Source organism: Schistocerca americana, chromosome 1, assembly GCF_021461395.2.
Source record: "Schistocerca americana isolate TAMUIC-IGC-003095 chromosome 1, iqSchAmer2.1, whole genome shotgun sequence".
Classification (NCBI taxonomy): Eukaryota; Metazoa; Arthropoda; class Insecta; order Orthoptera; family Acrididae; genus Schistocerca; species Schistocerca americana.
The window spans coordinates 647006379-647031534 of NC_060119.1; the positions used below are offsets into that span (position 1 = coordinate 647006379).

Genomic DNA, 25156 nt, shown 5'->3' on the forward strand with positions numbered 1-25156 from the left:
CTCATGTTGATCTCTTGATTCGCCTGAACTGAACCCGATGGAACGCATCTGGGGCGCTAGCGGCTGCCAGCTCCGCGCCCACAAACCGCCGGCCTGTAGTGTACGGGACTGGTGTGACCTGTGCGTAGGCATCTGGAGGCACATCATTCCGGAAGCCTACTGACGACCAGTCGAATCCTTGCCGTTCAGAATCGCCGCTGCATTGCGTTCCAAAACTGGTGCAACACGCTGTTAAGCGGGTGGTCACCGTGCTTTGGCTCATCAGTGTACATGAATAACGTGGTGCCACTTTGTCAAATAGAAACTGTGCCTTTCTGTAAATATGACAATAGGAGCTTAAAATTGAAACAAATTTGGTTGAATCTCTGTTAGATTTTTAAGAATCTGTGGTAAAAGGTAAATTAAGGCGCTATTATTTTATGTTATCTGACTGACTACGGAAAAATATTTTATCAGTTAGCCAATAAAGTCTAGAAACCTTAAAATTAATAGATATAGTGTAGAGAAAAATGCTCTCGTACTTCCATCATGTTAATTTTGTCACAAAGCGAACGTCGCGATGTATCGGTAATTAAGGTGGCCAGGAAAGATAGAAACCTACAAAAAGATGACAGATTAATAACTTTAGTTATAATATGTACATAATAACTGAGGAGGAAGGGGAAGGAGGAGGATAATGATGATGGTGATGTTTGGTTTTTGGGGTGTTCGATAGAGCGCTCAACTGCGCGGTCATCAGCGCCCGTACAAAGTCCCAATTTTTTCACAATCCAATTTTTTTATACAGTCCAAGCGAGCCACTGTCACGAATGATGATGATGGGGAGGAGGAGGATGATGATGAAATGATGGGGACAACACACACACTCAGTCCCCAGGCAGAGAAAATCTCCAACCTGGTCAGCAATCGAATGCGGGATCCCGTGATCCAGGGGCAGCAACGCTAAGGGAGGAGGAGATTGGTGTTTAACATTTCTTCGACAACGAGAGCATTATAGATGGAGCACAAGCTCGGATTAGGGAAGTATGGGGAAGGAAATGGGCCGTGCCCTTTCAAAGGAACCATTCCAGCATTTGTCTGGAGAGATTTAGGGAAAACCTAAATCTGGATGGCCGGATGCGGTTTTGAACTGTCGTACTTCCGAATGCGAATCCAGTGTGCTACCCACTGCCCCGCCTCGCTCAGTTTTGATAACTGAGGTATACATAACTCTGAAGTGCAATGAATTCTTCTGCAGTGATGAGTTATATAAAGTTGAGGGTAATGTTCTTGGCAGAAACAAATAGTACTGAATGCTGATAAAATCAAATAAGTTCCTGGCAAGTGCTAATGCTTAGTACCGTCGTGATACATTGATGTAATTTCTCACTGCAGTCTCCCGTACTAATTGTGATACAAGTTTGAAGATCCAATGAACCTGGGTGCGAAGCTCTGAGTGCAGCTGCTCAAAAAGACGCGCCGACCCAGCAGAGTCGCAGGCAGCGATGCCATGTGAGATCGGCGTCTCCTTGTGGTGTGTGTGCTTGGTGCCATCCATCGGAGACAGCGAGCGGGAGGTTTAAACTTGCCGTCTCCCGCACAGTAGCTGTGTGCGACGCAGTGCATGTTCCCTCGGACATGCATGCGCGTCCGAAGAATGCATATTCCTCCGGACATGTATGCACGTTTGAAGGAGCTTTGTACCGTACTTCGCAACAACGTGAATATCGTATTTATCCGCCCACATTGGGCAAGTGACTTTCGTTTGAAATGTCTCTCCTGTACAGGCATATACACAATGGATGTACGGTGCTGGTTGTAGACACGTGGCTGACGACATGTGCACTTTTGGATCTGGTTGGGATGCGTGCTCTGATAGCCTAATGGTAAGGCGACCGCTCACGATAAGCAGCAAATCCGGTTTCGAGTCCCGGTCCAGCACAAAATTTCATTGTCGTCATTCCATTATACAGCCGACTCTCGTCCATACTCGCAGCTGCGAATACATTTCAGTTGCATGATAATAAGATCAGAACAGAATATGGGACAGTGCATCGAGCGATATTTTCCAAATAACCATAGATTTGAAATGGACCGTTGTGGAGCGACGGCATAAAAACGCCAGCCAATCAACGACTAGGGCGCGCACGTTTCTCCAGTAAGCAAACGTGTTTTGGAGTGTCTAGCACGGGGATTTGTCTAAGCTAATGCTATGTCATACTCACCTTATTTGCTACCGTGCGCTGTACCGCCTCGGAGTCAAAATGAACAGGTCCACAAACAACAAGCTAGCCGGCATGTACATCGGTTACGGAGCAGTAGGATGTAGTGCTATGGGCACGATATGATGGTATGCTGACCATTTCCCAAACATCGTTTGATGGAAACAGTCATGTTTGTACCCAAAAACCCCGAAACAGGACGTCGAATAACAGCGAGCGACTATGGAATTTCATGAAGAGGTACTACAGTTTTTCGAAATAATGCCATCATTCAGCGTCAGAGCAACACCTCACGAATGCGGTGTCATTCATATGCTTGTTTATAATCTCGAAACGGAAGTTTTTCACGTCCTTACCTTGTACAAAACTTACAGGCTGTGAAACTAGAAGATTATCCAAGGGAACCAGATTTTTTTGTCTGGACGTTAAGCCAGTGCCAGAGTCCCTGGGCTAATGTAAATTTCCATTACATTCGAGAACATGGTCCCCAGGAAACGTAACTGGCCACTGAAAAATTTCTGTTTTAATCAGCCATCTTTCCCTTTTGTATCGGTAACAAATTGATCGATTTCCGCCTTTTTCTCTGCTACATCGGCTTACTTAGGTCTTTGCCTGTGGTTCTTCGAGCGAGTATGGTTCAGCCAATGAACACTGAGGGCGTGGTCGCCCTATCTGGACAGGCTAGTTTCGAAACGAGGAAGAGGCAGCTGGAGAGTTGCAATCAGTTAGCTGTATGTTATTGTCAGGCAGTTGTCTGATGTATTCTTTTTCGGCACTGCTGTGGATAGAAGGTGTGACATCAGTATGAAGTGGTAATGGACGCTGCTACAATAAGATGCACTGAAAGGGAGAGAGAGCTATGAATGAGCGCCAAAATAAGGTCATGTTGAGGACCTGAGAAAACAAGCACATACCGCTCCTCTCTATTTGTCTGCTCAGCAGTACAAGGTAATATGAACTTTCTCTTTACGCTTAGCATGTTACATTGGAGCAGTTTGGTTGCTTAGGTCTACTTGTCGAATGTGTAACAGAAGCACTAACGACTACTATCAATGTGTGGAGGATCAGGCCCTTTTTATGAACTGAATTTAAAAACTAACCCACAATTTGCACAGCACATGCTCTAACTATCGGTATATACACAGAAATTCCGTGTGTTACCAATTGTCTGTCACAATGGAAGTTGATAGACGGGTATTGACACCAAAGCCGCCCGTACTGTCGTAAGCCAGTACCTACCATTACGGTCTGAAGCAGTTATGTAGCCTCCCGTGCACCATCTGAAGATGAGCCTGAAAAGGTTCGGAAACTGGTTTAGGGAATAAATAACCATTTAAAAAAGTGACTAGTTATGGTTTTCTGTTTTATATTGAATATACAGTCACGGGTTCTTAAACATTCGTAATGGATAGGCTTAATCTGATACATTTTTAGATTGCTAGAAGGCCTTTGACACCGTTCCTCATAAGAGGCTTCTAATCAAAACTTTCTGGAAGATTAAAACTGTGTGCCGTACAGGGACTCGGTCGCGGGCTAGTGCTCAAACAGCTGACCTACCCGATCACGACTCATGGCTCGTCCTCGCGCCTTTGGTTTCGCCTGTACCCCATCTCCTACGTTCACCCTTCACAGAAGTTCTTTTACGTATCTTCCGCAAATTACGCAGTAGAACTTCTTTTCTGGGACTGCCTCTCCTATAAGAATGGACATTCCGGAGACATGGCTTAGTCACAGCCTGGGTGATTGTTCACAGAATGAATTTTCGCTCTGCAGCGGAATGTGTGCTGAAATGAAACTTCCTGGCACATTAAAACTGAGTGCCTGACCAGCACTCGAATCCGACACCTTTGGCTTTCTCGGACAAACGCTCTACCAATTTTTTTCTTAATTACTAAAAACATTTATCTGCATTTTAGGATGAAAAGGATATTAGCATATATCAGCTATTACTTCATAAAACTTTTACAGACACAAGAAATCATACGCCTATAGAAAAAGTGCTTACTTTTATACGCTTAATTTTATGCCTCTTTTGAAATAAGGACCATAAAAATGTACCGTCTACGATCAAACATTTGAGTCCATACAACATTTTAGTTTGGCCACTAAGCAAATAAACATTTTTCAAGAAAAGTTATTCATGTCATATCTAACCGTTAAATGTTCACACCGTTATCTGTAAGCAGATCTAAACGGCGTGGCATTCTTTGGTCGCACATTAGTACATGACAAAATATGAACTGGGGAACATTCAGTTCCTTTTTGGAATTAACAGAAAAATTCAGGCCGTGGAATTGCTAAGTCCTGTCCTAGTATAATATAGATTCTTGGGAATTGAAAGAAATAGGTTTAGCAGTCAGAAATAACATCTGACTTCAGCTCATTCACAAAAGAGCGCCTTACAGACAATCTGATATTTGTGAAACAGTTCATTACCCACACTTATATTCGTTACTGACGTCGTCACAGTAAAATGAAAAGATGTATTACACGTGTTCACTTGAGTACCACTGGTCTCTGCCATAACACAAGTAATTTTAACACCATCCATATGATTTGCGTCAGAGTATCATTACTTTCTAATGCACAGTCGGAGATGGGAATCATCCGGTGGGCTCGGTGGTTCGCCTGCCCTAGATGCAATATTTCGCTCCCCAGCTTCGTGCAGCTTATGAAATTCTTTGACAAGCAATACACAGATTGGCGCGATTTCACTGTTCTTCTTTTCCCTTTTATATTTTTTATATTCTTCTCTGCCTGCCACATCTGTTTTGTACAAGTGTGTGCTTTCGCAATGCAGATTTTGAAGACTGTCGCAATGGAGAAGAGGTTTTAGTATCGCGTCCCTTTTCCACGCATTTTGCCTGGATATTGCCTTCATCGGTCATCATTTGTTTTATGCGTGTTCGGAATTTGCCATCTTCATATCCTCTTCCACTTCCATAGGCGCATTCTGGAGATCCTCTTCATGTGTGTCATCAGTGACACTGCTAGCATCTTTGTTGGTTGATTGACTTGTAGTCTGTTATTAGTTCTACTCATATCCTTTCGGTTCTCTTGCTTGCCAGAGATGGATTCTATAGCCGGCCGGTGCGGCCGAGTGGTTCTAGGCGCTACAGTCTGGAACCGCTCGACCGCTACGATCGCAGGTTCGAATCCTGCCTCGGGCATGGATGTGTGTGATGTCCTTAGGTTAGTTAGGTGTAAGTAGTTCTAAGTTCTAGGAGACTAATGACCTCAGATGTTAAGTCCCATAGTTCTCAGAGCAATTTGAACCATTTTTTTTGGATTCTATAACTTCCTTCATTCACATTTTTCCCCCATCCCTGCACCCATAGTGGGGTTATTCTGCCCTGACAGAACAGTTGCATACGTATATCACGGATGCTGGTTGACTTTTTTCAATACCCAGTTGTACAGGGCATCTACAGTAACAATTTTCTCTTAGAAGTTCAGTGGGACTGCACATGCAGCACATGCCGGGTTGGTTTTCATACACAAAATACATGTCCTATGACTGCAAACCATTACGTAAGAGGGTTTGTACTTTTGCAATTGTACGTTGGCTATTTGATTGCCGTTGAGCTTCCCATGCCAATTGTTTCATGGCCACATTTCTTCACTGAGACCGTAAACTGCCCCTTACAAAGTAAGCACTTCTCTGGTCTTTACAAGTGGCAGTTTCAACGGTAAATTACAGACTTTCACAAGTCGCAAGCCAAGATATGCGTATGATGTTGATGCTGTTCTGACAGAACCATCATTATACTTAAATTTAACGTTGCCATTGATGTTCCTGACTATTCGCTCACAAACGTCGTTAATTATGCATTTTGCCTGGACACTATTCACAGCATTGCAAATCACAATACCTATCACATTCTCATCAAGCAGCTTTCGTAATTAATCATGCACTTCCGAATAGCAAGAGGTGTACACCGTTTGGTGTTCCATACAATAGTAAATTTCAAGGTTTCCCTCATCAAGGAAAACACGATACGCTGTCCAGTAACATTAATGTGGCCACCTGTCAAAAACCTGAACAATCAATTTTTTTGCAGCGCGGAAAACCGTGAGACGTGCATGTAGAGAGCCTAGAGAGCCAGCGAGGTTCTGGAACCTACCGACATGGACGTGGAGCCGCACCGACTTCAGTGCCGTGGCCAGCTGCGCTAGGTTTCTCGGTTTAGCATCCACGGCGCGAACATCCTGCTAGAGGTGGTCCCACAGATTGTTGGCTGGGTTTAAATCCCGAGAGTTTGATGTCCAGTGGAATACGTCGAACTACACACGTACTCTGCGAGCTGTGTGACACGTTGCAATGTCCTGCTGGTAGATGCCATTGTTCCAAGGAAAAGCAAACTACATGAAGGGGTGGACATGGTCCCCAAGAATACATGCATACCACTATGCCTCCCAAAATACCTGGATCCTTTCGAGGGTTGTTGCAGGCTGTTTGCTTTCAGACATTTCACACTGTAAATGCCAATGGACATGTGTTTGATGGAGCATAAAATGTGATTCATCGGAAAAGGTCACCTGTGGATCTGTAGACGTGTAGTTACGGGATCTGCGTGCAAATTCCAGACTTCGTCGCCGATGAACAGCTGTCAGCATTGGTGCATGAGCCAGGTGCCAGCTGTGGAGGCCTATACGCAGCAACGTTCGCAGAACGATCGTTGAGGAAACACTGTTAATAGTCCCTTGGTTCATCTAGGAGGTCAGTTGCCCTGGAGTTGACAGTTCTATTCACCTGTACACATCTCCTTCATCCCTGACATCTTTGGCCCGTATTGTACTCGGCGCCAGTTTTGGATGAGCCATTTTGCCTTGCATGGTATTTTGTAACCACAACGGCACGCGAATAGTTCACAAACTTAGCCACTTCGGAAATGCATCCACTCTTGGCGCGAAAGCCGATTATCATGCCTTTTTGACATCAGATAAGTCGCTCTGTTTCCACATAAGGACGACTGCACTGTTTTACGCGTGCCCCCCATCCCCCACCCCTCCCTGACACGCGATATATACCCTCCATTGCTAGTGCTGGCATCTGCTGTCTGTGAGTGGTTATTGCACGCTGACATCAACATAGGCGATGGTCACATTAACGTGACTGGGCCGTGTACTTACAGTTTAGTAGATACTTTCCAACAGCACGAACACCACTCGGATTAACGTGACTGGGCCGTGTACTTACAGTTTAGTAGATACTTTCCAACAGCACGAACACCACTCGACAGTAAACAAGCGATCGGCTGCATTCTGCCGCAGCGTGCTTTCGCACGCCACGACCGTCAGACACCGACTGTTTCAACTGAGCTACCCGAGCATGACTCACGACCTATTCCCACAGCTTTACTTCCTCCAGTACCTTACCCCCCTAACCGCCAGAGTGTCTACGGGTCGTGAGTCGTGCTCAGGTAACGCACTTGGACGCCAGTGCAGTAGCTGAGTGCGTCCGCTCTGGGGCTGGTCTCCATCTGGAATAAGAAACTGGATAAACTTTGATAGACGTCTTGCGACGTCTGCACAGAACCGATCTCCCCAAAGACGAAAGACGACGAGAAGACAAACAGAAGAAAAATGGCAAAGGTTCTGGGTTCGAGTAGCCGGCCGTTGTGACCGAGCGGTTCTAGGCGCCTCAGTCCGGAACCGCGCTGCTTCTACTGTCGCAGGTTCGAATCCTGCCTCGGACATGGATGTGTGTGATGTCCTTAGGTTAGTTAGGTTTAAGTAGTTCTAAGTCTAGGGGACTGATGACCTCAGATGTTAAGTCCCATAGTGCTTAGAGCCATTTGAACGAAATTCTAGGTTCGAGTCCCAGTCTGGCATGCAGCTGCATCTGCGCACTCTCCACTGCAGCCTGAAAATTCATTCTGTAGCTTCTCATCAAATTGTGTGCCCCTGTAGTATCATCTCAGTTGTGCCACTGGATTCGTGATTTCATGTCAGAAAGGTCACAGTCTGTAGTAACTGAAAAAAAGTCGTCAAGTAAAACAGGAGTGATTTCTGGAGTTTCCCAAAGTATTGTTATATGCCAATTACTATGCCTAATCTACGCAAACAACCTCAGCAGCCCTCTTAGATTGTTTACAAATGATGCTGTCGTTTACTGGTTTGGAAAGTCATCGGAAGACCAAAACCAGTTGCAAAATGATTTAGACAAGAGATCTCTATGGTGCAAAAAATGGCAATTGATCTAAACAATAAAAATTGTGAGGTACTAAAAGGAATCCGTTAGTTTTCGGCTACACGATAAATGAGAAAGGTCTAAAGGCTGTCATTTCAACTAAGTATCTAAGGATTACAATTACGAACAACTTCTTCTTGTTCTTCTTCTCTTCAGGTAATAGGCAAACTTGCCTGCTCCGGTACCCATCGTTGCCAGGGTATTCTTCTATCTCTTCTTCCTTGGCACTTATACTCGTAGTTTCTAGTCTTTAAGGGGAGTCTGCCACTCTTCATTCTTTCTAGGTGCTCGTTCCATTTTCTCCTATACTCTACAATTTTATCATTTAGACTAAAAATTTTTAGTTCTTGTCTAATATCTTGATTCCCTAGTCTGTCCTCTATTGTGCAACCCTCAACTCGTCTCAGGAATTTCATTTCACGTGCCTGAATACGGCTTTCTTGGCTTTTGCTAACCTCCCAGCACTGTGGAGACTGCAACTGTTCTGTACAAATTAATTGGAGTTTCTTTCCTAGTTTTGTTTTTTTAAGGTTTCTGTTAATTGTTCCACATACTCGGCTAAATTTACTAACCTTAATTTCTTTATCTTTGCTGTAGCCACATGTCTCTTCACATACTAGGTAAGTGAAGTAGATTACTTGCTCTAAAATCTTTTGGTTTGCCGCTATTTTTGTTCTAATGTGTTCTTTCACCATGAAGGCCATTGTCTTTGTTTTCCTATTGATATTTACATGTCAAATTTCGCATTCATTTGCTTCAGTACATAAATTCCTTTCTGATGGCCCTCTTCTTTATCTGCTAGGATCACTGGATCGTCAGCATATAGTAAGTTATTTAAAATAACCGTCATGTTTAGGTATATACCTTTCTGAAATTCTGTTTTCCATATATGCATTATTTCGTGAGTGTAAATGTTAAAGTTACAGAGATACAGCAGCCTTGTCGTACTACTTTGTCAATTGGTATCTGATAAATCATTTTTCCGTTGAGATCTAGAGTGATGGTCTTTTCTGATTAATATTTTTATCACATTTATTAGATGTTTTGGATATCCGCAATTCGTCATTATCTTCCAAAGTTTCTATCTACTGACATTGTCAAAAGCTTCTCTTAAAATCGATAAAAGCAATGTGTATTTCTTTATTATATTCTCTGCGTTTCTGAATTACCTGTTGTAAAATAAGAATTGCATCTATCGCCAAGAGTCCTTTCCTAAAACCTATTTGTTCCTCATGCAGTACTGCTTTCGTTATGTCTTTAAGTATTGTGTTTAAAATCTTACGATATACCTTGTATTCTGACTCTAGTAAACTTATTCTTGCAAAGGCTTTTGTCTCTTTTTTAAAAAAAAACTGATTTCACTATAGCAATCTTCTAATCTTTGGGGATGCCTTTTTCTCTTCCAACTTTCATTTAAGAGACGTAATAGTCGCAGATGTGGCATCATTCCTCCTTATTTTACCAATTCAGCATTAATGCCTCTCTGTCCACCGATTCACTGTTCTTAAGAAATGTTAAGGAAGATTTTATTTCGTCAGGCTGTATTTCATCTAATACCTTGTCATCTATTAATAGTTTCAGTTTCTTGTGCTGCATTATCATACCATAATGCTCTTTAAAAATTTAGTCACTGTTCGTCTTCAATATTGTTTACTTGTAACTTCTCTTTCTCTGTCGTGTTCAAAGTTTTTAAAACCTTATAGGCCATTTGCTGTCTCGCATGAACAATATTCTCCATATTAGTAATAGATCTATCCCAATGATCTTGGTGTGCCTTGCTTACTACACATTAAGCAATATTTCTTCTCTCTTTACAAGACTGCTTCTTTTCAGTCGTGAAGTTGCTTTCGTATTTTACATATGTATCCTCTTTTTCTTTAACAACTTTTCTTATAAAGTTCATTCCAAGTTTTAGGTCCTTTCTTTTACTTATTTTTTTATTTCCACCGAGAGCTTCTCCTGCTACTCTATTTACCACGTTCTTTAGATTTTGCCATTCTTGTTCTGTATTACCTTTAGTTTGCAAGTTTGCTGGCTCATTATTCAATCTGCGTTGGTAAAGATGGTTGATACTGTCCTCTTCAGCAAGTATACTTTATAAATGCTTTGATCATATTTGTTACTTATTTGTTTTCTCATATTCTTCCATTTCTCAAAAAGATCTATTCTGGAGATTAGTAGAAAATGATCTGATCCTATATCTTGTCCTCTATAAACTCTTGTATCCTTTAGTTGGTTCAAATGGCTCTGAGCACTATGGGACTCAACTGCTGAGGTCATTAGTCCCCTAGAACTTAGAACTAGTTAAACCTAACTAACCTAAGGACATCACAAACATCCACGCCCGAGGCAGGATTCGAACCTGCGACCGTAGCGGTCTTGCGGTTCCAGACTGCAGCGCCTTTAACCGCACGGCCGTATCCTCTAGTTGACCAGCTAGTTTATCATTTGCTAAAATGTAGTCAATTATTGATCTAAGACCGTTGCTGGTGCAAGCGCACTTACGTCTGTCTCTTTTCTTGAAAAATGAGTGTGTTATTGTTAGATTGTTGCAAGTGGCAAAATCTCTGAGTGTTTTTTTCATTTTCATTGCATACCGGTTCTCCAAAAGGTCCTATAATATTCGTTACTGAGATATTTCCTATTCTGGCATTGAAATCACCCATCATAATAATCTGACAAGTAGCACTGTATTTATTCAGAATCTTCTGTTCAACCTTTTCTTTCTTCTTCTGGTGCATATGCGCTTATAATGGTGGCGTTGCCTCTTCTCAGTTTCAGTTTCACTATGAGTATTCATTCGCTTATATATGTGCAATGTCTGATATCCTTTCCCCATCTCTTATGCAGGAGTAATGCGACACTTTTGCTGCTCTTACATTTCGTTCGTCTCCACTACAGAACATAATGTAATCACCTGTATATTTATTACCTCTCATTTCCATTTTCGTATCTGTGATTGCTACAGCATCGATATTCATGTCTTTTAGCATATTTGCTAGTTCTATCTCTTTTATGGAAATTCTTCTGACATTCCAGGTTGCTACTTTGGTATATCCGTTGACCCATTTTCGTTTGTCCTTATATATAGATTTGTCATTGAACTCTGAGAGCATCCTGTTTCCGAGGCTCCTTGATGTCCTAGGAGAAGTGATCATTTAAAACTAAAATTTAAAACAGTCTTGATCGCAATCTTATTAAAATATTTTCTTTATTGGAGTGAGTGACAGGTTTCAGCTCTATGAAAGAGTCATCTTCAGACTCCAGAGCGGTGGATGGACACTGCTAGATGAGTTCTGTCGACCCTCGACGCTCGAGGTCACTCACTCGAATAAAAAAAAAAAATTAGACAAGATTGCGATCAAGACTGTTTTAAATTTTAATTTTAACTACTTTTAAGATCGCTGTCTATATTTTTAAAAAAAACCTTAGTGAGTATTTTCCGAGAGTTGGTTACCAGCCATCTGCTCAACCCCTTTCCAGGAGGACCAGCATTTTCTTTCGGGGTTTTCTCTCTTAGCCGATTCGCTCTGGTTATTTAAAGGCGCCAGAAACCTCGCCTTTCATCCTCTCCCGTTGACTACATAACGCACAGCCACTGTACACCCTACACTGAGCAGAGATCGCGGTTCCTGGACGTCGGAGGAGGGTTTGCTGACAGAGCTGCCTTGAGTTCATCAAGATCTGATTCATTCATGAACCTTCAGTGGCCGTTTCTCAGAGTTTTTATTCTGAGCAGGTATCGGCAGCGAGAACAGACTGAGATCCTTTGCCAACTTTTGACCATTAGAAACAGAAAAACAAAAGGAAACTGAAAGATACTTTCAAGCCTCGAGACCTAATATCGTTGTTGTTGTTGTGGTCTTCAATCCTGAGACTGGTTTGTTGCAGCTCTCCTTGCTACTCTATCCTGTGCAAGCATCTTCATCTCCCAGTACCTACTGCAACCTACATCCTTCTGAAACTGTTTAGTGTATTCATCTCTTGGTCTCCCTCTACGATTTTTACCCCCCACGCTGTCCTCCAATACTAAATTGGTGATCCCTTGATGCCTCAGAACATGTCCTACCAACCGATCCCTTGTTCTAGTCAAGTTGTGGCACAAACTCCTCTTCTCCCCAATTCTATTCAATACCTCCTCATTAGTTATGTGATCTACCCATCTAATCTTCAGAATTCTTCTGTATCACCACATTTCGAAAGCTTCTGTTCTCTTCGTGTCCAGACTATTTATCGTCCATGTTTCACATCCATACAAATACTCCATACAAGTACACAAATACACTCCATACAAATACTTCCAGAAACGACTTCCTGACACTTAAATCTATACTCGATGTTAACAAATTTCTCTTCTTCAGAAACGCTTTCCTTCCCATTGCCAGTCTACATTTTATATCCTCTCTACTTCGACCATCATCAGTTATTTTGCTCCCCAAATAGCAAAACTCCTTTACTACTTTAAACTTCTCATTTCCTAATCTAATTCCCTCAGCATCACCCGATTTATTTCGACTACATTCCATTATCCTCGTTTTGCTTTTGCTGATTTTCATCGTATATCCTCCTTTCAAGACATTATCCATTCTGTTCAACTGCTCTTCCAAGTCCTTTGCTGTCCCTGACAGAATTACAATGTCATCGGCAAACCTCAAAGTTTTTATTTCTTCTCCATGGATTTTAATACACACTCCGAATTTTTCTTTTGTTTCCTTTATTGCTTGCTCAATATACAGATTGAATAACATCGAGGAAAGGCTACAACTCTGTCTCACTCCATTCCCAACCACTGCTTCCCGTTCACGTCCCTCGGCTCTTATAACTGCTTTCTCTAAGTCTACAAATGCTAGAAATATAGGTTTGCCTTTCCTTAATCTTTCTTCTAAGATAAGTCGTACGGTCTGTATTGCCTCACGTGTTCCAATATTTCTACGGAATCCAAACTGATCTTCCCCGAGGTCGGCTTCTACCAGTTTTTCCATTCGTCTGTAAAGAATTCGCGTTAGTATTTTGTAGCCGTGACTTGCTAAGCTGACAGTTCGGCAATTTTCACATCTGTCAACACCCGCTTTCTTTGGGATTGGAATTATTATATTCTTCTTGAAGTCTGACGGTATTTCGCCTGTATCATAGATGTTGCTCACCAGATGGCAGAGTTTTGTCAGGACTGGCTCTCCCAAGGCCGTCAGTAATTCTAATGGAATGTTGTCTACTTCCGGGGCCTGGTTTCGACTTAGGTCTTTCAGTGTTCTGTCAAACTCTTCACGCAGTATCACATCTCCTATTTCATCTTCATCTACGTCCTCTTCCATTTCCATAATAATGTCCTCAAGTACATCGCCCTTGTATAGACCCTCTATATACTCCTTCCACCTTTCTGCTTTCCCTTCTTTGCTTAGAACTGGGTTTCCATCTGACCTCTTGATATTCTTACAAGTGGTTCTCTTTTCTCCAAAGGCCTCTTTAATTTTCCTGTAGGCAGTATCTATCTTACCCCTAGTGAGATAAGCCTCTACATCCTTACATTTGTCCTCTAGCCATCCCTGCTTAGCCATTTTGCACTTCCTGTCGGTCTCATTTTTGAGACGTTTGTATTCCTTTTTGCCTGCTTCACTTACTGCATTTTTGTATTTTCTCCTTTCATAAATTAAATTCAGTATCTCTTCTGTTACCCAAGTATTTCTACTAGTCCTCGTCTTTTTACCTACTTGATCCTCTGCTGCCTTCACTATTTCATTCCTCAAAGCTACCCATTCTTCTTCTACTGTATTTCTTTCCCACATTCCTGTCAATTATTCCCTTATGGTCTCTCTCAATCTCTGTACAACCTCTGGTTTAGTCAATTTATCCATGTCCCATCTCCTTAAATTCCCACCTTTTTGCCGTTTCTTCAGTTTCAATCTACAGTTCATAACCCATAGATTGTGGTCAGAGTCCACATCTGCGCCTGGAAATGTCTTACAATTTAAAACCTGGTACCTAAATCTCTGTCTTACAATTGTATAATCTATCTGATACCTTCTAGTATCTCCAGGCTTCTTCCATGTATATAACCTTTTTTTATGATTGTTGAACCAAGTGTTAGCTGTGATTAAGTTATGCTCTGTGCAAAATTCTACCAGGTGGCTTCCTCTTTCATTTCTTACCTCCAATCCATATTCACCTACTACGTTTCATTCTCTTCCTTTCCCTGCTATCGAATTCCAGTCACCAATGACTATTAAATTTTCGTCTCCCTTCACTATCTGGATAATCTCTTTTGTTTCATCATACATTTCATCAATTTCCTCATTATCTGCAGAGCTAGTTGGCATATAAACTTGTACCTACTATAGTAGGCGTGGGCTTCGTATCTATCTTGGCCACAATAATGCGTTCACTATGCTGTTTGTAGTAGCTTAACCGCACTCCTATTTTTTTATTCATTATTAAACCTACTCCTGCATTACCCCTATTTGATTTTGTATTTATAACCTTGTATTCACCTGACCAAAAGTCTTGTTCCTCCTGCCACCGAACTTCACTAATTCCCACTATATCTAACTTTACCCTATCCATTTCCCTTTTTAAATTTTCTAACCTACCTGCACGATTAAGGGATCTGAAATTCCACGTTCCGATCCGTAGAACGCCAGTTTTCTTTCTCCTGATAACGACATCCTCTTGAGTACTCCCCGCCCGGAGATCCGAATGGGGGACTGTTTTACCTCCGGAATATTTTCCCAAGAGGACGCCATCATCATTTAACCACACAGTAAAGCTGCATGCCCTTGGGAAAAATTACGGCTGTGGTTTCCCCTTGCTTTCAGCCGTTCGCAGTACCAGCACAGCCAGGCCGTTTTGGTTAGTGTTACAAGGCCAGATCAGTCAATCATCCAGACTATTGCCCCTGCATCTACTGAAAAGGCTGCTGCCCCTCCTCAGGAACCACACGTTTGTCTGGCCTCTCAACAGATAACCCCTCCGTTGTGGTTGCACCTACGGTACGGCTATCTGTATCGCTGAGGCACGCAAGCCTCCCCACCATACTCCCATGGACCTTGGTCCATGGTTCATGCGGGGAGGCTAATATCGTAGAGGTCGAAAAAAGCAGGAAGTTGCCGAGAGAGGCCGAGTCCCACATACTGCTAAGAAGAGAGCCCACTACCACGCCCCCCCCCCACCCCCCGCCTCCTACGCCTAGGGGGACTACGCTTTGTCTGGAATCTCACTGACCTTAACTAGAATGGTCACATAGATGACGTTGTTGGGAAGGCGAACCAAAGACTGCGGTTTATGACGGAACAGTTGGAAAATGCAGCAGATCTACGAATGAGACTGCCTACAGTACATTTGTCTTCCCTCTTCTGGTGTATTGGTGGGATATTTACCAGGTAGGATTCACGGAGGACATTGAAGAGTTCAGGAAGGGCAGCTTAATTTGTATTATCGCGAAGTAGGGGAGAGAATGTCACGGATGTTATACGCTAGTTTGGGACCCAATCGTGAGTAAAAAAGGCGTTTATCGTAGCGGCAAGATATTTCCACGAATTTCAATGACCGACTTTCTCCTACAAATGCGAAAATATTTTGTTGGCCTCCACCTACACAAAAAAAAATCATCATCGTAATAAAATAAGAGAAATCAGGGCTCGCAAGGAAAGATTTAAGTGTTCATTTCTGTCGCGTGCTGTTCCAGAGCGGTATGATAGAGAATGAGTCTGAAGATGGTTCCGTGAATCCTCTGCCAAGTATTTGAATGTGAATTGCAGAGCGAGAAAACGGAATTGGGCAGCCATTTAAATGTAGCTCATGGGGAGGCGCAGCTGTCGCTGATGCGTCATATCCAGCCGACTAGATAACGAACACCCATTGTGTGCAGGCGGTAGTTATAATAAAAGACAACGAAATGTGCATTTTGCTGGTCAGTCAAAATGGACGTAAGACCTGGAAAACTGCGAAGTTCAGTAAAAAAAAGGAATACAGAAAAACGCCACTGTCATTATTGTGGCAGAAGCAGACTTCAACGAGACGGTGTGCCGGAGTTACGGACACTTCGGCTCCAATAGAGAATTAACTGCCGGCGCCCGTCCTTGGTAGGCAAACAGTGGCTGCTCGCCAGCCTATTCCGGTGCCGGCGCAGTTACTCAACACGGGACACGTCCCATCTCTTGAGGGCGGCCTGCTTTCACTCTCGCTGTTCTTAATGTAAAGTGTCCTGTGTCACTGGCAATCAGTTATCCCCAGACGAACAAAATTCATTTTAAAAGCGTCGAAAATCCTTCTACATTATTAAAGAAGATCGAACATGGTGATGTGGTGCCGAACACTTGACTCGGGCTCATGAAGGGACGATTTAAATTCTTGTAGCCCCTCCAGATTAATCGAGATGCAGGTCACGATAGTTTTCTCAAGGGCTGTACATATTCCTCTTTTCTGCATCAACACTCCGCAAGCGACCTTGGAGTGTGTGGCGGGGGGAACTATCTGTTCCCATCTGCCCCGTCCATTCGCGAATAGCGCGTGGAAAGAATGATCGTCGGTACGCCACCGTATACCTCTAATTTCACAGATGTTCAGTTTATGAGAGGTTTGTGGGAGGACTCCGTATTAACTCTACTTTTCTCAGATTGTTCATTTTAAGAGACGTAATTAATATGCTGCCCGACGCTTCCCGGAACGTACTCTCTCGAAATATCAATAGTAAACCTCCCCTTGATGCACAACACCTCCCTTGTAGTGCCTACCATGAAGTTTGTTGAGCAGCTCCGTAACGCTCTCGCGTCGACTAAATTACCCCGTGATGAAACGCGCCGATTCTTGTCTATCTTTTCTGTTGATCCTACTTGATAGGAGGGGTTCCATACTAACGAGAAATACCCAAGAAAAGGTCGAAAAGTGTTTTGTGAGCCACTTCTTTCGTGAATGAATTACATTTCCTTAAGATTCTTCTTATGGGAATGTCAGAGTGGCATCTGATTTTAGTGAAATTTGTTTCGAGGGGTGATTCCATTTTAGGTCGCTCCGGGTACCTACTCCTTGAAACTTTATGGTAGTTGCTGCTTCCAGTGATCCGTCAACAACTGTGTAATCTGACAATAACGGAATTCCTCGCCTAATTATGCCCAGCGTGTTACATTTATTTACCTTCAGGATGAATTCCAAGTGCCTGCACCAATCGTGAATCCTCTGCAGGTCTTCCTGCGGTTCGCTCGTCTCCTGGCGTTGCTAACTTGTTATGGACAAACTCATCAACTGCAATCAGCCTCAACGAGCTTCCGACGTTATCCGCTAGGTTATTCGTACAGTGTGTCAGGGTATAAGTCCAGATATTTTTGTTGGTGACTGAGGACAGTGTATTGAACTACATTAAGGTACAATTTACTTCATTTGCAGGCTAATAATTGTAGTTATTGGGAGTGTTATGTTTTTGGTTGATTAGTACCTACAAGTACATATGGCAAGAACAAGCCATTAACACTTTTTTCCCCTGGGCAACAGGCCAGGTGTTGAAGTGTAAACGCGCAGATGGAAATCGGCTAGTCCATATTGACAGGCGTAGTTTATATAATTGTGCAGTTACGACCGTGCAGAAAACATCAGGTGATAAAGAATGTGACGTGTCTGTGGGGAGAATGTTAGCCCCAGAGGAAAAACGGCTAGCACCTTGAAGTGGGTACATATTAAGGTACCAATGATCACAATGTCTGTGATGTGTAGAGTTTTTACGTATGAAAGTGGTAGAGGGTGACCAGATGCCCTTCTCCTTCAGTAATGACGTTCTAGTTTTCTTTGCTGTTCTCAGCCTTTCAATTGTTTAAATTACGAAAAAAGCAGAATATCTTGAACGGTTAGCGATAGGACGTCCATATTCGCAGGACATTTACACTAGTACGTTCTGCAGAAATGTTTAGCATTTGAACCATGTCGGCCCGCTGGTTCGAGGTCAACAGCGATACCGCGGCGCAACACCACCTGCAAGTAACATGTGCCTGCTGCTCTCGTTGTCGCTGTAAACCGAAGGTAATGGATCAGTGCGACTTGAGCAAATGTGCCGGATGCCTCAAGTATGCGTGAACTGTACCGTCAACTCAGTGAGTTTGAAAGAGGGCGCATTATTGGCGTGAGAGAAAAAAATTGCTGCTCGTGAGAGACGAAGTGCTTCGGCAGTGCAACGGTCGTGTGCAGAATGGTTCACGGAAAGCCGTAGAACATGACGAGACGGGTCAGGTCGCACCAGCCAGACCACTACCCGAGAAGGTCGACACGTCATCCGGATGACACTGCAGGACAGATATACGTCGCAGACAGGGGTTACGGCATCACAGTGACTGCTTTTCCTCAAGACATACAGCGCCAACTCAAGGCCTTATGGTGTGGGGTGCTAGTGTGCACAACCTCATATCACAATTGGTGCCTGTCCAGGGCACTGTGACCAGTGTAAACTACGTGACCTGTAGCAATTACACTTTCTGCACAACACCCCAGACGCCATTTTTCAGCAAGACAATGCACGAGCACATATTGCTGCACGAACACGTCAGTATGTCAGCTTTTTTCCCTGGTCCGCCACGCCACCAGACTTTTCGCTAATCGAAAATGAGTGGGATATGGTAAAAAGACGGATGAGCGCTGTAACCCAATCCCAACCATCACAGGTGAACTCTGGAACTAGGTGAAAGCAGCCTGGATGGCAATACCACAGGACGTCACCTCGCATGGAACGAGTTATCAGGGTCCATGGCGAACCCTGTGTCGACTAGGCAACAGGACACATGCTGAACCGAGGTGACTGAAATGCTGATCATTTCTACAGAACATACTAATGTAATGTTCTGTTTCTTTCTGAACGTGAGTGTACGTTGAAAGAAAAGCAAGGTAAAATATTAGTTCCTCCCGCATGTATGCTGCGAAATGAGAGTAATTCTTTAGCCAGCACTTCATGTAATGCTTGTCGATAAAGACGAGGCATCAACTGGAATTCTAATATCATTCGACTGTTGTACGCATGGAACCTATCGACGCGAATAAATGTTGAATACTCGGTTGTTGACAGAATTTATCACCTCATATTTAATACTCAGGATGATAAGCCAAGGGCCACATACGCGTCGACGGCCGATATCAGCTGGTACGCACTTCTCTGCCTCAACTACCACCTGTCATGTAGCGAACGGCAGTACGATAGAAGGTTTCTGGTTCGTGAGGAGTATGTAAAGGTGCATTTAGACTGGCCATATTTTACAGAAACATTTGGCGGCAACACTGCAGCAGTGTAGCTCAGTAGACGGCAATTTTGTGGTAGGGCTGGGCAATTTTGCTGGTGTTGCAGGTTGTTGCAGGTAGTTGTCGACGCATCACTAAGGGGTTGCCGTTGTTGTCCACCAAGAGTGGTATATATTTCGTATTTCAGGGCAATATCCAACTCTGTCCCTATCTGTAAATGCTTCCTCTTCCCCTCACCTTTATTCCCTTCCTCAATCACCGAATTGCTACAGTCACGTGCCTAAGCGAAAACAATATCGCTTCGCTTTTATTCGAATGTTTGCGCTCGCACACATAGCCAGATATCTGTTGCAGTAGTTTTTTGTGTACAGCAGTGAAGAAGCGGACAAACGAGAGAACTATGAATTTTATAAATGCGATTCATCTACGACGGGAGCTACGGAGCCTATACAAAGTCCTTATCTTAAAACGTGGAACAGGTGGCAAGCTATTGTCGATGAACTCTAAATACGGCTTTAAGAGGCATATAAAAAATCGCAGTCTTCGAACCTGTGGCAAATGCGAAGCAATAAAGTTGCATAAGAAGAGTGGAAGGCAGGTGGCTCTTCATCCGCACGGTTTGCATTTGATGTCATGAGTGTCATACAATCTCGAGATGTACCTGAAGCAGGAACTGATAGTGTAAACAATGGTGTGTGCTAGTGAACAAAAATAAAGTAAAAATTGTATTCTTATTTCAAACGCCCCTCAATGAATCTTTAAGTCCTACTACAAAAGCATTGTCTACTTCTGGCGCCATGAGGGTTAGTGATGATTACTGATTAGTAAACGTTAAACAGGTACATTAAACTTCTGCACGAATAGCCAGTGGCTAAAAACCGAAGTGTGGTCGCCAATCGGGCTGTAATTGGTATACACTCTCATATTTGTATCCGTTTTGTACTTCTCGGATAACTTGCTGCACGAGATATCCGAAATCGTTTTTCGACATTCTGGTAAAATTCTGGAGCAAGTATGCGTCCAGCAACAATTTACTAGTTACATTTTCTGAAGTATTCCGCTTACTTAAGGAACGCGTCCACAAAGCCCGATTTTTCTTATTCTTTCTAACTTGATTCCTCGTGTGATATATAAGGGATATTCCGAATATAAGTTTCGTCGTTGATTTTCAAACAGAAACTTTATTGACAAAGATAAATACGCCATGGTAACATGAACTATACACGTTGCACTATTTTTCGACGTACTCGCCACCGACGCTGAGACGTTTGTCGCAGCGTGCAATCAGTTTGAAGAATCTACTCCGGTGAAACTCGGTGCCATACGAGGCAATGAGTTGTCGCACAGCCTGTTCCACCTCACCATTGGTTTGGAAATGATGTGCCGAGAGTGGAGGGACGCCCTCTTGAATCATCATCCTCCAAACTCTGCCTTCCTTCTCCGAACATGCAACACCGACGACCAACCACTTGATGAGACATGACCTTTCCGCTATACACGGTCTGAAGGCGTTCATGGATGACAGATACACAACTGCCACGTGCCCGTTCATACAGGATAACAGTACGTACTCCCATTGGCGACCACTTTATCATTAAACGTCCGTCTGCCGTCGTTATGTGTACTCAAAAAACCTCGAGCACGCCGGTCTTCTAATACTTTCTCTTCGGCTCTCTGCGCATGTGTCATTCCTCTTCCCCTGACTTCCATTCCGTCGTTGAACCAGCAACTTGAGTAGATTCATATGGCCTTTGTTTGTGTCACCTGATGTACCACACGCTCTTTCAAAAACAGTGACCAGACTTACTTTAGGAACGTCCCTCGTAAAAGCAGTAAAAATGGTTCAAATGGCTCTGAGCTCTATGCGACTTAACTTTTGAGGTCATCAGTCGCCTAGAACTTAGAACTAATTAAACCTAACTAACCTAAGGACATCACACACATCCATGCCCGAGCCAGGATTCGAACCTGCGACCGTAGCGGTCGCTCGGCTCCAGACTGTAGCGCCTAGAACCGCACGGCCACTCCGGCGGGCGTAAAAGCAGTAGCAGCAGCACTCACTTCCACTTGCTCGCGTTCATCCATTTTTCGCCCCTTGCAGAAATTTATGGTCTGGAAATGTATTACCGTAAACATTGCTCAAAAGTAGGGGGCCGGTAATGTTATAGCACATGTGACTGCAACTCGTGTAGTGGCAATGTTGGCGGACAACATTGTAGAGATATGTTGTCGGCAATGTGCAATTTTTATGGCCCATGTAAACGTACCTCAACAGCCACGTCTGGCGAGCACAGGAAGAAGCCACTGATCGCACCTACCATTGGACTTAAGGTTAGTGGTGAATGGTTCTCTTCACAAATGAATCCCGGTTTAGCTTGCGCACTGGCAGCTGATCAGCCAGTTATGGAACAGCATATCTTGAAGCAGTGGTGCAAATCCCCTGTCTTTGCACATGGAACTGTGATCATGTCTTTAAGATGGATCCTTGCCGTTCATTTTTGTCGTCCTGTTAGAGCAAACTGACGAAGATTTTGACCTAAATGTTTACGCTGCTCGACAGTACAATTCCGATTTCCGAAAAGTAGCTTCAACAGTGAACAGTTCTGGCTGTCTCCCACCTGAATTCTACAGAATGCGTTTCAATTGTTTTCCACAATCGTTTTGCTTCTCGCTGCCTCCTCTGTAGTCCGTTGACGCACTGGGAGCTCTGGAAGAAGAACAGCACCCTAATTCTACGAGCCTGCAAAAAATCACTTACGGGTGCCATATTGTTTTTCGGGAAATCACATCTGCATTGACATTCCTGGTAATATAATAATAGCCAACTGACACATCCATTTTGTTAGTTTCAGACAAGTGGCTAGTAGCGAGTGAGGCGGCACAGTGATTAAGAAACTGGTCCCGCATTCGGAAAGATACCGGTTCAAATCCTCGTCTGGTGGTCCGTGGTTTCCCTAACTCGCTTAAGCTGGATACCGAGATGGTTCCTTTGATCCTGCCGATATCGTTCCTTAAATTTATCACATAGGATCTTGCATTCCTCCTTTAATGACATCGTCATCGACGAGGCTGAAAACTCTAATGTCCCTTCCGTCACGTGACTAGTTTGAAAATAAGTTGTTTGGATCTATATCTTTTTTCGTGATCTGTGCTTTGACTAAGTTTCATCACATTCAACAATTAACTTCGTAAGTTGTCATCATTGTGAGCTTTTATTTTTTGTGCAAGTCTATGTATTACTCAAAACATCCTCCAGAATTTCTACATTACGCATGTCCGATCTCAATGCTACACTGGTGTGCAAACCTTAAGGACAAACGTAACTTTCTCATGATGTGTCACTGCCAAATAACAGAGCTGGATGGATCTGGAGTGATATGTAAAAAAAAAATACTACCGCTACTGAAAGAAATATGCAATGAGACAATCAGAAACAATAATTACACAGAAGTCACTGCGATTTAAGGTGGTCCCCTGGACATTACAAAAAGCGGGACTGGTTATTAATAGGATGTGTGATCACTGGGGACTGCGATGCATGCTCTGCAACCTGCTTTCACGCTGATCACAAGAAGGAGTTCTTGTGGCAGGGCGTTCCATTTCTCCACAAGCGAGTCTGACAAATGCTGAATGGTCGCCGGTGCATGTGGACATGCTGCGGTACGTCTTCACAACGCATGCCACCTATGCTCGATGGAATTCACGTCGGGGAAACGAGCAGACCAGTCCATTCGCCGAATACCCTCTCGTTCCAAGAGCTCCTCCATCAGCGTTGTCATCCATAAATATGAAGTCAGGGCCGAATGCACTCCTGAAGAGACGCACTTGCGAAACCCCGATGTTCGGGTATCACCGGAACATACCGTATTGGTCGTCGGGCAGAGAGATCACCTCCGTGCCAGCCGTCGTGCCAATGTTGAGCGTGAGACTGCGTGCATTGCAGCCGTGTTAAATATGGTTGCAATTGCACCTACTATTTTACGCAGGTCCCTTTTTGCCTGTTGCACACTGTAGTGCTCATCTGCTGCAACAATTGACCGGCGTCGGTCACCTCTTCTTCGTCTGGCAGCAGCGCCTGTGGCTCAGAACACTCACCATGCACGTGAATAGTGCTGTGAGCAATGCCGAACTGTTGGACTACACTCGTCACACTTAGTTCTTCCAGTTTCGCTATGTGACGTTCAGCCTTCCGTGTAAGACTGGGAGACACTGGCGACATGCTCCAGAACTTTCATTCATTTCCACCGAATTATGTTACTCTATACGCCTCATCCTTACGTTTTGCAGTGTACTGGCCGCAGAACAGTTTCTACAAGATTCATGTAGTATTTACTTCCATTTTGAGAGAATGTTGCATCATTTATCAAGACACAAAAGAATTGAAATCATAAGTTGCCAGTGGGTACTGATTTATATCAGTGGGAGAAGTTGAAAATTTGTGATGGACTGGGATTCGAACCCGGGTCTCCTGCTTTCTAGGCTGATGCGCTGACCACTACACCATCCTTTTTTTCCATTTTGTTCATTCTATTTGATCGTAGGGGACGTCCGATGACATCCGCTGAAGTTCGTTGTTGATCCCTTCACTCAGTTTTTTTTTTATTACAGAGACCAGCCAGCTCTCTGACAGAACACGCTGAGCTACCGTGCCGGCAGCCATCCAGGAACCGAGGTCACCACAACCGCACGGACTATCCTAGCACGCGTCTCTTCAGAGCCAAATTCTCAACTTACACCACACACTACTTATGTAGTGACCCTGCTCATTAGATTCACTTCCCGCTGCATTTCGCCAATTCCCGTAAGAATTTGAGCCTGGCGTGGATCTGCACTGAAGGCGTCATTGCCCGTCATCTCCTTAATTATATATGTGGTATCTGTTCTTTCGGTCATGCCCGAAAGAACAGACACCACATGTATATAACTTATATTTGTCGCTCTTACACTCTTTATCGAAACAGCGGCGGAGTTGCTGTGTGTTCATGCAGTCTGTGCGTTCGGCATTTGTCGTGCGACCAAACTAGTGTGTTATCACCTGCTTTATGTAAATGTGCCAGAGCTGTGAGTGAACTTGTAGCCCGTCTCACAGATTGTTTTACACATTTGCTCCGCCGACCTGTTTCCCGGCCTTACCTGGGCACACGGCAGACTCACAACTTGAGACTGTGGCACAGGATACTGTTGTAAGCAAGAAGTAGCGCCCCGCGCAGCTGTGTATACAGTCTTCTCCCGCGCGCCCACGTGGTATTTATGGACACGCCTGTCCGGTACAGGCGTCCTGCCGGCAACACGGAGCTGTTCGCCTAAGACAACTGCCGTATTCCTACTGCTGGAAGACGTCCCTCTCCGTGCACAAAAGCGTCAAAGTGCAGATTTCCCGGAGAGAAATGCTGAATAGTATCCGGTGGTCCAAGTTCACTTACACCACAACTTAGAACAAGTGTCTAAACATCGGAGGCATTTTAAAAAGTTTAGTAGGACAGCCAAGGTACCGGAAGAGAGTTGATGAAGGTAGCATTATTACTGCGGTATCTACACTACTACAATAATAATGTCT

At 43.7% G+C, this 25156-nt stretch overlaps 1 protein-coding gene across 2 annotated transcripts in view; it reads right to left on the reverse strand.

The window, feature by feature from the left end:
• LOC124607819 (calpain-A) overlaps positions 1-25156 on the reverse strand; it is a 602483-nt gene that overhangs the window by 504296 nt on the left and 73031 nt on the right. The window lies entirely within an intron of this gene.